General features: G+C 47.8%; 1 protein-coding gene across 3 annotated transcripts in view; it reads left to right on the top strand.

The window, feature by feature from the left end:
* The window catches only part of ATL3 (atlastin GTPase 3), an 81315-nt gene that overhangs the window by 24888 nt on the left and 39160 nt on the right, over positions 1 to 17267 (top strand). The window contains exon 2 of one of the 3 annotated variants that reach the window (XM_073554547.1): positions 14894 to 14973. The exons of the other annotated variants lie outside the window; for them this stretch is intronic. The gene's annotated coding sequence lies outside the window, so the exon portion shown is untranslated. The remainder of the gene's footprint in view (positions 1 to 14893; positions 14974 to 17267) is intronic. 3 annotated transcript variants of the gene reach the window in all.

Below are 17267 nucleotides of genomic sequence, written 5' to 3'. Positions count from 1 at the left end.
GAGCGAACAGATTTCCTCCCAGAGTCGTCGGGTAACGATAAGGTCAGCGTGGCGGCGGTCAGCCATATTCCAGAGCGGCTCCCTTTCTCTGACGAGATCGATGAGGTGGTCCACATCGAGTCCTCCATCCTCACCGTCAGAGTCGGGAGCACGCTGTGAAGGCTGTTAAAGAAAAAGACAAAAATAACATAATTAGCCTCCACAAAAGAAATGAAATAAAAAGTCCAAAAAAACAAAGCAAAAATATTTATACTTACACGCTGGTGACCGCCGCGTTGCTGTCGCCGACGACCCTGGGAGGCACTGCGAGGACCTCTTGGCCGAGCACCAGATTGGGAAGACTAGAGAAGAAAACAAAAAATGTTATGTCTTTGGATGTAGGCATTTGTTTGCTGTGTGTGGTCTGCAGAACATTGTTTTCTATGTGTTGTGTGTAGTGTGATGTGTTTCTGCGTTTGATGCAAAAAACTTACCAATTGTGAGCCCACTCCAGGTGTCTGTCCACCCCTTCCTTCTTCTTCTGGGAGCTCCTCTTCATCTTGTGATTCCTGTTTTGAAATAAAAGGCAATGAATAGACATATATTACAGAGATGATGGATTTTGGAAATAAAAACTTACCGTCAAACGCTGACGATGCGAGGGAGGGCTCCCAGAAGAAGATGTGCTGTCCTGTTGATGGCCAGACTCCATGGCTGTGGGTATTGCTGCTGCTGTTGCTGCTGCCAGTGATGCCATTTCTGCTGCTGCTGCTGCTGCATCTCTTGGGCGGCTGTTGAATAAAGAGAAACAAAGGGCCAATGAATATCTTGATATTCCATGGCCCTAGTTTGGAGGAATGGGGGATTTGATAATTACCGTCTCTCATCTGCTGCTGGACTCCCCTCCTCAGCATGTTCCATTTGCTGCTCCATTTGGGGTGGTGGTGGTGCTGATGGTGCTGCAGTGGTCTCCTGCCTTCTCCTGCTGCGCTTGGTTGCTTTCTTGGGTGGCATATTGGCTGTGGCTGAGGGTCATGGATTTATATATGTCTTGTGGGCAGAGCTACTGAGCATGCTCAGACCAAAAAAACCGGATCCGGCTTTCGCCGGATCAGGCGCATTGCGGCGCTCATAGGCTTTCATTGTGTGAAAAAGCCGGACGCGCCGGATCCGGCGTGTCCGGCTTTTTCGCCGGAGACAAAAAACGTTACAGTAGCCGTTTTTTCCAGACGCCGGATCGCGACACATTGCCGGATCCGGCGAAAACCGGATGAAACGCATGGCCATCCGGCGCAAATGCAAGTCAATGGGGGGGAAACCGGATCCGGCATTGCATTTCGCCGGATCCGGTTTCTGTCAAAAGCGCCGGATCGCGCCTAACGGCGAAAACCTGATGTGTGAAAGAGGCCTTAGGCTATGTGCCCACGTTGCGTTTTAATCCGGACTCCTTCCCAGAAATTGCACGTTTTTTTTCTGCGCGATTTCACCGCGATTATGATCGCGATTTTGCCGCGATTTTCGCATGCGGAATTCAAGCACTTTCCAAGCGATTTGAAGCATCGCTTGGAAAGTGATTGACAGGTTGGTCACACTCGTCAAACAGTGTTTGACAAGTGTGACCAGGTTTTTACTATTGAGGCCGCCTATGCAGCCTCAATAGTAAAAGATAGAATGTTAAAAATGATAAAAAAATAAAAAATCGGGGTATATTTACCTTCCGACGTCCCGCGCAGTCTCAGCGACGCTCCCATTCCCAGCGATGCCTTGCGAGACCTGTGATGATGTCGGTCTCGCGTTGCTATAGTGATCTCACGAGACCACGTCATCACAGGACCTTGCCGCAAGGCATTACTGGGAACGCTGAGGCCCGGGAAGGCTGCGCGTGACGCCGGAAGGTAAATATACCCCGATATTTTTTTGTTTGTTTGTTTTTTTTTTATTATTTTTTTTTACAGGGGTATGGTACCCAGGGCCTGGAGGACAGTCTCCTCTCCTCCACACCGTGGGCACCAACCGCACATGAGACGCTTAACTTCGCGCATGGTGGGCATAGCCACATGCGGGAAGTAAGCGGTTCTCATGCATTCTTATGGGTGCGGAATCGCGGCAATTCTTTGCGATTCCGCAAAAAAGAATTAGCATGCTGCGTTTTTTTCCGCGATGCGATTCCGCCGCGGAAAAAAGCGCAGCATGTGCGGAATGCCATAGGAATGCATGGGGTGCATTCTGTACGAGTTTTTTAAACGTTTTTGCGCCGAAAATCGCGGCAAAAACGCTTAAAAATCGCATCGTGGGCACACAGCCTTAAGATGATTTGTAACACTTACATAGATTTTAGAGTAACGCTGCCCAGCCTGCCGCTCCTACGCGCGTTACACCGCAGCTTCATCAGGAGGCGTGGCTTTAATGTGCCCCGGATTTAGTATATATAGAGCGGTCAACCAATAGGTTGCATCGCTGAATAAATGACGAAAATTCTATACATGCGCAGTTGCTTCGAAATACCGTCATGATGACTCATCTAGTTCATGATATCCAGGAAGTTCTCGGCGCATGCGCAGCTGTGCTCCCACCTCCAAAGGAAGTCTAACGTCAGCGCTCACCGGGACGCGAGCAGTTCCGTTGCATAGCAACTGGACACCGCCCACATACCACAAAGAGCACGTCAGGAGACCTCAAGTGAGAACAGAACTGGGCATGCGCACCTTTCTGGACAAGATCTCAATAGAGATCTAACAGAAGCTGGATGGCACAGCGAGAAAATCACATACATATCTCTTTTCTAATAAAAATAATAAGTGTTAAATAATAAAGTTTGTATATATAATTGACTGTGTCCTAATTAAGTGACAGTGAATCAGTGAAAATAAAAACAAAATATTGTTTAACATGTATCTATACATATTATGTGAAAAATCTATTTTTTATTACATAAGACAATATAAAAATAAAATAAATTCTTTCTGCGGTTTAGAAACCGCGGAAAATTCCGCACCGTCTGCACTGCGGTTTCCATTTCCCATAGGGAATAATGGTACTGTGCTGCGGATCCGCAGGGCCAAATCCACTGCGGAACCGCAGCAGAATCCGCAGCGTGTGCACACAGCCTAACTGGTCTGTAAGAGCCAGAACTCTGGTTGGTAGGGGGTCAAATACTTATTTCTCACTGCAAAATGCAAATAAATTTATACAATGTGATTTTTGGGATTTTATTTTTGATATTCCGTCTCTCAATGTTAAAATTATAGTCCATGTCTTTGTCAGTGGGCAAATTTACAAAATCAGCAAGGGATCAAATACTTATTTCCTTCACTGTATGAGGTAGTGGAGTTCGGTTCAGGAGATCAGTGGCCGGTCCGTATTCAAGGACGTGAATGTAAGGTGTGTGAATCCGTCCCCGTCTACTGATGAGATGGAAAAACACAGCTTTTTACTGGATCCACGGAATTTGGAGGTTTATTAAAATAACAAAATAGAGGGGCGGAAACAGATAAGCGGGTCCCTGTGCAAGGAGAGTATATGGGCCCTTTGCAGTCCAATTATTCATCACAGTGGAAAATGTCACAGTTGCTGCTTGCAGTTTTGGAGGTCGAAATGGTCCCTTTACCTCTTGGACCCCCATGCAGCTGCAGAGGTTGAACCAATGGCATATCCGTCCCTGGTAAAATAATTGAACTTTTTACCATTGCATATTAAATAGCAGCAGCACTGTGTAACCCAAGGGATAACACTAGCTTAGTGCAAATATTTCAGGGAATCATGTTCTGGGCTTTTGTTAAGAAGAAATGTAATCCTGAGCTTAAGAAGATGAAGTGCTTGTTATCGGGGGAAAAACAGATGGGGATGGTCAAGGCCCATTTTCGAAGGCCTATAACCTGCCGAACTAGCATTTCCACGGTCATTGGCCAATGTAAAAAGAAAAAAAAAAAAAAAACACTTATTATATTTTATATAGATTTTGCAAACTCCAAAAATATATACGATGTATTTTCCCAGTCTAAGGCTATGTTCACACGTTGCGGAAGTTACCGCGGGAATTCCGGAATTTCATTCCGTGGGAAAACCCCATTTAAAATTCCCACGATTTTCCCGCGGAAAAACTGGCGATTTGCAAGCGTAATTAGCTTGCAGAATGCTAGCGTTTTCCAAGCGATCTGTAGCATCGCTTGGAAAACTGATTTACAGTGTGACCAACTTTTTACTATTGAGGCTGCCTATGCAGCATCAGTAGTAAAAAGATCTAATGTTAAAAATAATAAAAAAAATAAATAAAGAATCGTGTTTTTCTCACCTTCCGACGTCCCGCGCAGCGTTCCCGATCATCGCGCTGCTCCCGTTCCCAGTGATACTTTGCGACAATGACCTTTGAAGACGTCGCGGTCTCGCGAGACCACGACAATATCAAAGGTCATTATCGCAATGCATTACTGGGAATGGGACCTGCCGGGAGGATCACTGAAGCCTGGTTACGCTGCGAAGGACGTCGGAAGGTGAGAATATGACGATTTTTGTATTTTAATTCTATTTTTTACAGGGATATGGTACCCAGAGCCCGGAGGACAGTCTCCTCTCCTCCAGACCGTGGGTACCATCCGCAAATGTTCTGCTTACTTTTTGCATGGTGTGCACGGCCAGATGCGTAAAGTAAGCAGAACAATGCATTCATATGTGTGCGGAATCGCCGCGATTCTGCAAAATTAATGAGCATGCTGCGTATTTTTCCGCGAAGCGATTCCGCCGCAGAAAAATCCGCAGCATTAGCACAGCATTGCGGAATCCCATAGGAATGAATGGGATAATGTTTTTTAGCGTTTTTGCGTTAAAAAACGCGAAAAACTGCAACGTGTGAACGCAGCCTAAGACTGCGTTCATGTAAACGTTTCTAAACTTTTCTAAACTTTTTTCTGTCCATGTAAAAAACGGACAGCACAAGGTCCTGTGTCAATCACTGTGCTACTTCACATGAGCTTTCCATTTTTCCTGTACTGGGGGAAAAAAAAAATCACTAAGTACATTTAAAATAACCCCAGACCCACTGCAAAGATTACATTGGAAAATGAATTGGGTCTTTTTCTTTTTTTTGTCTTTTGTGACTTTAAAAAATTGACATGGGAGAAGGACACACAGCACATCGTGCGGCATGAAAAATAATAAAAAAAAAGGTTTTTTTTTTCGGATTCTTGTCTGATCCTAGCCCAAGGGAAAGGCGGTCATGCATGCCGAAGACACACTCATTGTATAGATGTAGATCGATATTACTGTTGTTTGCAGCTTTGACCATTTCTGTAACAGGAGTTCTTAGCTTTTACATTTGTGAGTTGTTGCAGAAAACATTCTTATTTATTTTTTTTTCGACGGAAAAGAATTTCAGTTATTGTCGATGAGTAAGGGCATGACCCGCACATGTCGCTGCCGAGGCCCAAGTATGTACTCACTTGACAAGTACTGCCATGGTGAAAGGGAGTATTGTCTGTTGCAGGCTCGTCTTACTTGGGTCTAACTCGGTTTACTCCAGTCAATAATCGTTTTCGAGCTACCGCATTGATTATTATCCAGCGTAAATGTTAGCATATCAGTGATCATCCAATGAATGAGCCAAATGCTTGTCCATCGGCGGCTCGGATCATTAATACCGGCCATTATTTATCACTGTCAGCAGCACGTTGCCCTGTGTAAACAGGTGATGTGCTGCCAACAACGCACATGCTGTATGGGGGATGGATCTATTGCATTACCTATTGTCCAGCGCACATGTGGTGGCCATTCAACAAGCACCGATCACCTTGTGTGAAGTTGATTTGGCTATTAGTTATTTGCAGAAATTAGCCCATGTAAATGATCCTTTGCATTCAGGTCAATCTCGCTCCTTTTGTTCCAGCAAGTCTGGTCACTTGGATCACACACTAAATCCCATTCCAAGGTTCAAAGCGGGTTTGTCAATAGATTTCACAGTACAAACTCCATTATATAATAAAACCGATCACAAGACTGGTGTATTTACTTTGAATATCCATGTCAGAATGGCCCGTGTAATCCGGACATTTCATGAGTCTATTTATAAAATGAAACGGCTCATAAATCCAACTAGCCAGCCTGACTGACAGCTGCATCTTGTACTGAGCAGTGTGAGATCTCAGCAGGGTGGAGGGACACTGAGGAGCTGGGGATTGGGCTAGCTGGGCAAATATTGAAACTGACAGATTGTTAAAAGTTCATGAAGGATTATACAGCCATTCTGACACAGGTTATGAAAGTAAATGCAACATCCTTATCACGTCGACGAGATCCCTTTAAATAAATAAATAAAACCAGGGTGGTGTCCCTTGTTTCATCCGTTCACATTACCGCAACGTCTGCGGAACATAAGATTTCTTCAGCATTACATGCTCTTAACATTGAGTTTTGTCAAAATTAATTTTTAGTTTTCTTATCCAAACTGATGTCACATTGACATCCGACTCCATTAGTATTGTTGATCCCTCACCCATCCATTCTGGTATTTATGAGGGTGCGGCTGAAGGTTTCGCATAGGGTTACAGTAGTCCTCTGTCTGTGATTTCTTATACCTGCCAACATTCCTCAGGCAGAAAAAAAAAATCAAAACACGAATCTGACCTCGCCCATTCTGAGCGTAATTTTCCCTTTTTTCATGTCCTAAAATTAAGATGGAGGGAAACCTTAGGCCGACCATAGCCAGCTGTCGGCCGGCCACTACTGATCCCAACTCACTCAGTTGGGCTAAGCAGAGACTGGAGAATAAACCTCTACCAGACAACTCCGGTGGTGTCTTGTCTCATGTGAAAGAGAAAAAAAAAACAGGATTTGGCATGTTAAAATCAGAGCATCCAAAGGGAGAAAGGGATCCAGCTATCCAGATTAAAACCATCTTTATTCAGTCATCGACCTTAAAATCCATTAACTCCTGTAGCGCCATAACCACTAACACATTTATGATGCACAAAACATTCTTGGTTTTGTTCAAAATCATGTTGACGGTGGTTTTACATGGATTTTATGCCTTTCTGTTGATTAACAAAAGCTATTTTTTTTTTTAAAGAAACACTGTCAGAAACTCTTACTCTCCCCAAGCCATTAATATGACTGTGTAGCCCTTTAAATGATAAGCCAGTTGATCCCTTTCTGACCCCAATGCCATTCTCCAGCAGTGAAAAATTTGGGTTTTGAATTTCTGTCATACATCAGTCTGGAAGTGCATTAGTACGTGATGATGCACTTAGCTTCACACTCGATATTTTTTACCTAGCAGCAATCTCACCTGACTGACTGACTGACAGGTCATTTACTCTGGTACCCGGCCACCGGCCTGTCAATCAGTCAGTTGAGGGTGCTGCTAGGTAAGAAATATAGCGTGAGGCTGAGAAGCTGTAAGTGCATCGTCATGTCCCGATGCGTTTCCAGACACATATATACGAAACTTCAAAAAGCAATTTCTCTGCTCCTGGACTGGTATTTTGGGGTCATTAAATAAATCAAATACAGTTGGGAAAATAAGTATTTGATACACTAGTAATTTGGCACGTTTTCCCACCTACAAAGAATGGAGAGGTCTGTAATTTTTATCGTAACTGTGAGAGACAGAATCTTAAAAAAATAATCCCAAAAATCACATTGTATGATTTTTACATAATTAATTTGCACTTTATTGCATGAAATAAGTATTTGATACAATAGAAAAACAGAACTTAATATTTGGTACATAAACCTTTGTTTGCAATTACAGAGGTCAGACGTTTCCTGTAGTTCTTGACCAGGTTTGCACACACTGCAGCAGGGATTTAGGCCCCCTCCTCCATTTAAATCTTCTCTAAATCTTTCAGGTTTTGGGGCTGCCGCAGGGCAACATTGAGTTTTAGTTCCTTCCAAAGATTTTCTATCGGGTTCAGGTATGGAGATTGGCTAGACCACTCCAGGATGTTGAAATGCTTCTTTCTCCTTCGTCTCATTGGGGGACACAGAGACTGTGGGTGTATGCTACTGCCGTCTGGAGGCCGACACTAAGTATACAAAAAACAAGTTAGCTCCTCCTCCGCCGCATACACCCTCGCCCCAATAGCGGGCGGAAATCAGTTTTTGCTTAGTGTCTGATGGAGGCACACGCAGTCTGGATCTCTCCAGACTATTTTTTTTTTTTTCTCGCTATGAAGAGGAGACAGGGGCGACGGACCCTATTGAAAGGGTCCGATCTCCCCAAACCATCAACGGACGAGCACGCGCGAGTATCGCCTCCGCGTATCCTTTCCCGCACCGAGGGACATCTCTGGGACTTTTCCCCAGACATCTATTTTTATTTTTTATTTTGTGAAGATAAGCCAGGGGCAACGCATCCTATTGAAAGGATCCGATTTCCCCAAACCAGCAACGGGCGACCACGTGCGAGTGTCCCTCCACGTTTCCTCTCCCGCGACGTGGGACATTATGCCAGACTTAGCCCTGTCCACCCCAAGGTATCAAAACCATGGGCTTGCACAGAGGCACAAGACTAGTCTGTGCGGCCCCCACTGCTCCACCAACGCATGACGGCGGTGCTGCATGGCGGCGGACGGTCCCTCTCCTCGCCCAGACAAGGCGGACGGAGCTAGGGTGCCTGCACCGTCCGAAGATAGATACCTCATGACCTCAGGGCAGGTATGGATGTGCGGGGAGAGCCCTGGGCAGCGAGAGGCTCCAGGCTAGCGCCTGCTTAGGGAAAGAGCAGGTCAGCGCAGTCCGTATGCCCCAGCAACTCAGGTGCTGGAGCCGCAGAGTTTGCATAGGGCTGTGATCAGCAGCCATTTCCCTCCGTCCTCCCTTCTCCTCCTCTTCCCTCCTTCCTCCCATACCTGTAGCCCGGTATGCGTGGAGATCCCGCGCCAGGGGAGATGCCAGCGGTGGAAGAGAGAGCGCTTCAAGGGGGTACCGGCGGGATCGCCAGGATGGCGCCCATGCACGGGCGGGCAGTGTCCAAATTTAGCCCGCGGCTTTGGCCTAGGCCGCGGGGTGAAGGCCTGCCCCCCCGACGTGACGTAATATCCGGCGCCGCCCCCAGGTCCGGGGCGGGCGCTGGATAAAATTGAGGCCCCGGCTTCAGAACAGGGTAGGCCAGCATTCGCAGCCTACCCAGAGAGAAAGTAACAGCCAGAATCAGGAGCGCGGGGAGACACGAGGAGCCGGGTAAGTGTGACCCCATCCCGGAGCCACACTAGGGCAGGTTACTCTCCTTCTCCTCATTTTCCCTTAAGCCTTAGAAAAAAAAAAAAAAGGAAGAGAGAGAAAATTGGCCTTTTTCAGCAGTATGTCTGGGAAAGGGAAAAATCACACGTCCTTTTATACCACGTGCGTTTCCTGTGGGGTTGTGTTCCCGCGAGCGCAGTCTATTAAGTTATGTGAAGCCTGTAGTTCCGGACGCGCCCAGGAGCCCTCCCCTCCAACGGAGCCCAGAGGTCCGGATCCCCCGGAATGGGCGTTATCACTTTCTCGGTCTATGGCTTCGCTTACGAAGGCGATTGAGACCCTTCAGGCCCCAGATAGGGGTAGAGATGACGGCTCGCCTGTTTGGGAGGGTTCATCCACCTCACAAGGGCCGCCGGCTTGCAGGGGCCGCACTCTCTAAGCAGACGTACAGGGAGAGAACCCATATGGCGTCTCTGGGCCCCTCCGGTGCTTCGGCATCCGTGAGTGCGGCGTCTCGCTCACCGTCACCATTTTCTGGGAGCGAGCAGAATTCGGATGAGGACATGCAGGAATCCTTGGACCTGGATACACCGGGGTGTCGGGAAACGGTAGACAGTCTCATTGAAGCTGTCAATCAGACTCTGGGTATTGAGGAGGATGTCTCCCTAACCGCAGGGCATAAAATATCTTTTAAAAAGGCCAGGCGACCACATAGAGTGTTTAGCACTCATCCAGAGTTCGAGGACATGGTGCAGCGGCACAGGGAACGTCCAGACAAGCGTTTTTCGGGACAAAGAACGCTAGAGACGAGATACCCGTTTGCACCAGAGCTCTGTAAGAGATGGGCGGAATCTCCGATTGTGGATCCCCCAGTGTCACGCCTGGCCTCAAGATCAGTGTTGTCAGTGCCTAGTGGTTCTTCCATTAAAGACCCCACGGATCGGCTCATAGAAGGTTTAGCACGCTCGGTGTATGAGGCATTGGGGTCAGTGCTTTTGCCTTCATTTGCGGCAACATGGGTGGCCAAAGCCATGATGTCATGGTCAGAGTCTTTGAATAGAGTCCTACAGGATAGAGACTTGCCGATAGAGGTCAGCAAAAAGCAGCCGACAGCACAACGGAGGAATGGATGCCAGTTCAAAGGTTCATGGACCCAAATGAACAATAGTCTAAAATAAGGAAGAGGAACAGCATCCGGTCTGGGTGAAAAATTGTATCAAAGATTTATTCTGCCAGTGCAAAATACAACGTTTCGGCCATATTGTGGCCTTTTTCAAGTATAACATAACAGTACATATGGTGGCCTTTTATAGTGTGGCACAGCCAATCGTCATCTAGGTAACACCCATCACAAAGAATCCATACATAAAATACATATAAATATATCCATCAGTTACATGTATATTCAATAACACAGCTTATCTAATCGTTAACAATGATGATCATAATCATATTGAAAATATTACATAAACATTTCATATATAAACATCCATCCCCAAATCGGCCCACCAATGGTCATAATGCTTCAAAGGTATCCATAGAAATAGCGCACCAATCATTTGCAGTAATACATATCCATATATAAACCGCTATTTCTATGGATACCTTTGATGCATTATGACCATTGGTGGGCCGATTTGGGGATGGATGTTTATATATGAAATGTTTTTGTAATATTTTCAATATGATTATGATCATCATTGTTAACGATTAGATAAGCTGTGTTATTGAATATACATGTAACTGATGGATATATTTATATGTATTTTATGTATGGATTCTTTGTGATGGGTGTTACCTAGATGACGATTGGCTGTGCCACACTATAAAAGGCCACCATATATACTGTTATGTTATACTTGAAAAAGGCCACAATATGGCCGAAACGTTGTATTTTGCACTGGCAGAATAAATCTTTGATACAATTTTTCACCCAGACCGGATGCTGTTCCTCTTCCTTATTTTGCCGATAGAGGTGTCTGAGATAGTCACCCGCCATCACGATCTGATTTGCTATCTAATTAATGCATCCTTGGATGCGGCTAATTGCGCGGCACTAGCGGCGGCAAACGCTATCACCATTAGGAGAGCCTTGTGGCTAAGGCTATGGCGGGCTGATTCAATTTCTAAGAAATCGTTAACTTCCCTGCTGTATCAGGGTAACCGACTATTTGGAGAGGGATTAGACAAACTCATTTCGGATGCCACAGGGGGAAAGAGCAGTTTTCTCCCACAGCAGAAGATTAGACTGCCTTTTCGTCAACTGCAGGCGCGCTTTAGAGCATTTCGCACTCCCGGATGGGCAACAGCGGCCAGTTCTGCCGCCCCAGCTCGCTGCAACCAAGACAGAGCGCATCAGATCACGTATAAAGCGAACCCGCTGGGTAGGATGCGGGGCCGACCGCCCAGGTCTAGGGGGGCCAGGTCCCAGAGGCCCTCAGCAAAATCACTCGAGGCATCAGGTACCCGAAGACCGCAGAGTAGGCGGACGTCTGCTCAGGTTCCGTGACGTCTGGGTCAAGGTGGCACACGACACATGGGTGGCGGAATTAGTCTCATCCGGGTACAAAATAGAGTTTATCGGACATCCTCCAAGACGATTTTTTTCCTTCCCGGCTTCCCAACTCGGAATCCCGGGCAGAGGCGTTGCTAGGGGCCATCAGGAGTCTTCAATGCAACGGGGTCATTGTACCGGTACCAGAGGGCAAAAAGACTCAGGGATTTTATTCCAATCTGTTCGCGGTCCCCAAGAAGGACGGAACAGTGAGACCGGTTCTGGACCTAAAGCTCCTGAACAGGTTCATCAGAGTCAGGCACTTTCGGATGGAATCCCTCCGGTCAGTGATATCGGCCATGGAGCAGGGAGAATATTTGGCCTCAATTGATGTCCAGGATGCCTACCTGCACATCCCTATTTTTCCCCCGCATCAAAAGTTCCTTCGGTTTGCAATAGTTGGTCGGCATTTCCAATTTGTGGCTCTGCCGTTCGGGTTAGCCACGGCTCCCAGGATATTCACGAAGGTAATGGCGGTCGTCATGGCCATTCTTCATTCTCGGGGCATAATGGTTTTGCCGTACTTAGACGACCTCTTATTAAAGGGTCCGTCTTTTCGGGCGTGCGAGGAAAATGTCAGCATCACGCTGGATACCCTATCTCGCCTAGGATGGTTGATCAACGGGAAGAAGTCATCCCTTACCCCAGCTCAGAGGATTCTATTCCTAGGGATGATTTTCGACACTTCCCGAGGGTTGGTAATTCTCCCTCAGGACAAGGCTCGGGTGCTCCGGCAGGGAGTTCAGAGTCTTCAACAACCAGGCCCTCACACTATTCGATACGGGATGAGGGTTCTAGGGAGGATGGTAGCGGCAATAGAAGCGATTCCGTTTGCTCAATTTCATCTTCGTCCCCTGCAGCACGCTCTCTTGACAGCTTGGGACAGGAGTCCGTTCTCCCTCGGTCATCAGTGCAGGTTGTCCTCTCAAGTCCGACGAGCACTTCATTGGTGGACGCGCGACTCCTCTCTTCAGGGGAAACCCTTTCCCCCAGACCAATGGTTGGTGATCACGACCGACGCGAGTCTTCTCGGTTGGGGAGCGGTGTTTCGCCATCACACGGCCCAGGGGCAGTGGTCGCCCCAAGAAGCTCGTCTCCCAATCAACTTGTTGGAGATTCGAGCGGTGCGGTTGGCGTTGCAGCATTTTCAGCACTGGCTAGCAGGACGCCCAGTCCGGGTTCAGTCAGACAACGCCACGGCAGTGGCGTACGTGAATCACCAGGGAGGCACGCGCAGCAGGGCAGCCATGCGCGAGATAGAGCATGTACTCCGTTGGGCCGAGAGGCACCAATCGGTAATCTCAGCAGTTCACATACCAGGCGTGGAAAATTGGGCAGCAGATTTCCTAAGTCGGCAGGGTGACGTGGCCCGGGAATGGTCCCTGCACCCCGAGGTCTTCCAGCAGATTTGCCAACGATGGGGGACTCCGGACGTGGATCTGATGGCCTCCAGGTAGAACGCCAAAGTGGGCATGTTTGTCGCTCGGTCCCAGGACCCCCGAGCAATCGCAGTGGACGCATTGGTCCTTCCATGGAACCAGTTTCGGCTCCCATACCTGTTTCCTCCTCTGCCGCTTCTCCCGAGGGTCATCAGAAAGATCAAGACAGAGAGGGTCCCGGCAATTCTACTGGTCCCAGACTGGCCCCGTCGAGCTTGGTACGCGGATCTAGTACAGCTCCTCACAGACGTGCCGTGGCGTCTACCGGAACGGCCAGACTTACTGTCTCAGGGGCCGATCTGCCACCTGAACTTAGGGGCCCTGTGTTTGACGGCATGGCCGTTGAATCTTGGATTCTGACCCAGGCAGGTTTTGGGTGTGAGGTGGTTGCTACAATGGTTAGCGCCCGGAAGCCAGCCTCGGCGAGGGTTTATCATAACACTTGGAAGGTTTTCTTTCTCTGGTGTCGAGAGCACGGGGTTGCGCCTTTGTCCTTCTCGGTTCCCAACATCCTGGCTTTTTTGCAGTCAGGCCTAGATGCAGGTTTGGCCCCGAGTTCCCTGAGGAGGCAGATATCGGCCTTGTCTGTCCTTTTCCAGCGAAAGATCGCTACCAATATGCAGGTCAAGACATTCATTCAGGGGGTCTCTCATTTGGTGCCCCCCTTTAGGGCGCCCATGGACGCTTGGGACGTTAACCTGGTTCTGGGTGTCTTGCAGGAAACTCCTTTTGAGCCATTGCAAGAAGTCTCATTGTCATACCTTTCCAGAAAGGTCGTATTTTTGGTAGCCATAACTTCCATTAGGCGGGTCTCGGAGTTGGCAGCCCTATCTTGTAGAGCTCCGTTTCTGACTTTTTTTTAAGGATAAGGTAGTCCTTAGACCACCACCGCCGTTTCTGCCGAAGGTTGTGTCCTCTTTCCATATTAATGAGGACATTGTTTTGCCTTCGTTTTGTCCATCTCCAGTACACAGAGTGGAAAAGGTGCTCCACACGTTGGACCTAGTAAGGGCCCTCAGGAGGTATGTGTCACAGACAGCACCTTTTCGCCAGACAGACTCGTTGTTTGTGATTCCCGAAGGGCGCAGGAAGGGGCTCGCAGCCTCACGGTCGACAATAGCCAGATGGATTCGCCTAACTATTCAAGAGGCTTCCCGTAGTAGAGGCACGCCGATTCCAACAGGTATTGGGGCGCACTCTACTCGGGCAGTGGGCGCTTCGGCACCAGGCTTCGGCAGAGCAAGTATGCAAGGCGGCAACCTGGTCAAGCGTACACACGTTTTCGAAACATTATAATGTGCATACTCAGGCTTCGTCAGATGCGAGCCTGGGTAGGAAAATTCTCCAGGCAGCAGTGGCACACCTTTAAATAGGGGGGCATGCGGTTTGGATCGGTGAGTTGCTCCCACCCAGGGACTGCTTTACGACGTCCCACAGTCTCTGTGTCCCCCAGTGAGACGAAGGAGAAACATGGATTTTTGTGAGTACTCACCGTAAAATCCTTTTCTCCGAGACGCTCATTGGGGGACACAGCACCCACCCTGATAGCCAGTTGGCTCTTGTTTATTTGATTAGTGTAATTCTTGGTTTATTATTGGGTGGTCCTTTTTTCAGACATATGATTTTCTGCGGTAAGGCTAATTCGCTTTTATGTTCTCCTACTGCTTTTGCACTAAACTGGTTTCCGCCTGCTATCGGGGCGAGGGTGTATGTGGCGGAGGAGGAGCTAACTTGTTTTTTGTATACCTAGTGTCGGCCTCCAGACGGCAGTAGCAAACACCCACAGTCTGTGTGTCCCCCAATGAGCGTCTCGGAGAAAAGGATTTTACGGTGAGTACTCACAAAAATCCATGTTTCAGAGCCACTCCTTATTTTCCCTGGCTCTGAGTTTTTGGTCATTGTCATGCTGGAAGACACACCCACGACCCATCTTCAATGCTCTTACTGAGGGAAGGAGGTTGTTGGCCAAAATCTTGTGTTACATGACCCCATCCATCCTCCATTCAATGTGGTGCAGTTGTCCTGTCCCCTTTGCAGAAAAGCACCCTCAAAGAATGATGTTTCCCTCACCATGCTTCACGATTGGGATGGTGTTTTTGAGGTTGTACTCCTTCTTCTTCCTCCAAACACAGTGAGTGGAGTTGATACCAAAAAGTTGTATTTTGTTCTCATCTGACCACATGACCTTCTCCCATGCCTCCTCTGGATCATCCAGATGGTCACTGGCGAACTTCAAATGGGCCTGGACATGGACCCTTGCGGGCCTGGACTAGGGGACCTTGTGTGCCCTGCAGGATTTTAATCCATGACGGAGTAGTGTGTTACTAACGATAATGTTTGAGACTGTGGAGGGCCTCCCATGTAACCCTGGGCTGATTCCTGACCTTTCTCAGAATCATCCTTACCCCACGTGGCGAGATCTTGTATGGCGCCCCAGACTGAGGAAGACTGACAGTCATCTTGTGTTTTTTTCCATTTTCTAATAAATAGATTCTGTCTCTCACAGGTGAAGTGTACCTACGATAAAAATTACAGCCCTCTAAATTCTTTGTTGGTGGGAAAACTTGCCAAATCTGCATTGTATCAAATACTTATTTTCCCCACTGTATCTTATCTTCTAAAAGGCGCAGATAAAGTTTCATGCAGATTCCCTTTAAAGGGAATCTGTCGCCTATTTTTTTTGAGTATCAGCTGCCGGCACCGCCATCAGGGGCTTATCTACAGCATTCTGTAATTCTGTAGATAAGCCCCCCAATGTAACCTGAAAGAGAAGAAAAACACGTTATATTATACTCACCCAGGGGCAGTCTGGGTCCGGTCTTGGTCCGATGTTCTAACGATGACACCCTCTTCTTTGCTTCCCGTTGCGGCTCCTGCACAGGTGCACTGCTCTGCCCTGTTGAAAGCAGAGCACTGCAGTGCGCAGGCGCCGGACCTCTCTGACCTTTCCCGGCGCCTGCGCACTGCAGTACTCTGCTCTGCCCTCAACAGGTCAGAGCAGTGTGCCGGAGCCGTGACAGGAAGCAAAGAAGAGGACGTCACCGCGAGAAGATGGGAGGCGCTGGACCGGACAGCGACACCCATCGGACCAAGACCGGACCCGGACCGCCCCCGGGTGAGTATAATATAACTCGTTTTTCTTCTCTTTCAGGTTACATCGGGGGGGGGGGGGGGGGGCTTATCTACTGCATTACAGAATGCTGTAGATAAGCCCCTGATGCCGGTGTTGGCAGCTGATAGTTGAAAAAATAAGTGACAGACTCCCTTTAAACTGGAGCCTTGGATACCTCTCTTCATTTTTATTGGACACTTTTTCTGTGCACTCAGAGAAAGCAATTGCCTTTACAGGGAGCTGCTATAATCCTTCCACTTGCGAAATACAAATCCAAGCCTATCTCAGATAGTTGCAGGTGCCACCAAAATCAGGAACAGACCTTATTTTACTTGCTTCTATAGCGCCATCCTATTCCGCAGTGCTTTACAGACATCATCATCTCTGTCTCCATTGGGGCTCACAATCTAGATTCCCTATCAGTATGTCTTTGGAATGGGGGAGGAAACCGGAGAACCTGGAGGAAAACCACGCAAACACAGGGAGAACATACAAACTCCTTGCAGGTGTTGTCCTTGGTGGGATTTGATCCCAAGACCCCAGCGCTGCAAAGCAACAGTGCTAACCACTGAGCCACCATACAGTGCTAACCACTGAGCCACCGTGCTGCCCAGCGAGCGAGTCCACTTCTCATAAAGGCATCTGTCAGAGGGCCAGCACTGGCACATGGGTAGAGTATAGCTGCCCTGCCAGCTTTAGTCTTCGTTTCTGTAGTAGTCGTTTTCTGTTTTGTGCATGACGTATTCCTTCCCTACATTTTCTCCTTCGTGCCTCACAAATCTGTGTCATCTCACTCGTTTTACATGCCAATTCATGGTTAAAAAATGTGTAAGCATAATATATCCGTGCGTCCTGTGAGTCATATCAGTTGGCCTCTACATTTCCTCTCCTTGGTATTGCTGCTCCTACGCCCATAAGTTTGGCACTTTTTTTTTTCTTTAGCCGACAAATTCTTGTTTTCTCTTTACTTTTTTTCCTTGAAGTTACATTTGATCAGATATTACGGTAATAA

Source organism: Dendrobates tinctorius, unplaced genomic scaffold (genome assembly GCF_039654945.1).
Source record: "Dendrobates tinctorius isolate UK_male_01 unplaced genomic scaffold, ASM3965494v1 ptg000211l, whole genome shotgun sequence".
NCBI classification, from domain to species: domain Eukaryota; kingdom Metazoa; phylum Chordata; class Amphibia; order Anura; family Dendrobatidae; genus Dendrobates; species Dendrobates tinctorius.
This window is presented reverse-complemented; position numbering and strand designations above follow the sequence as displayed.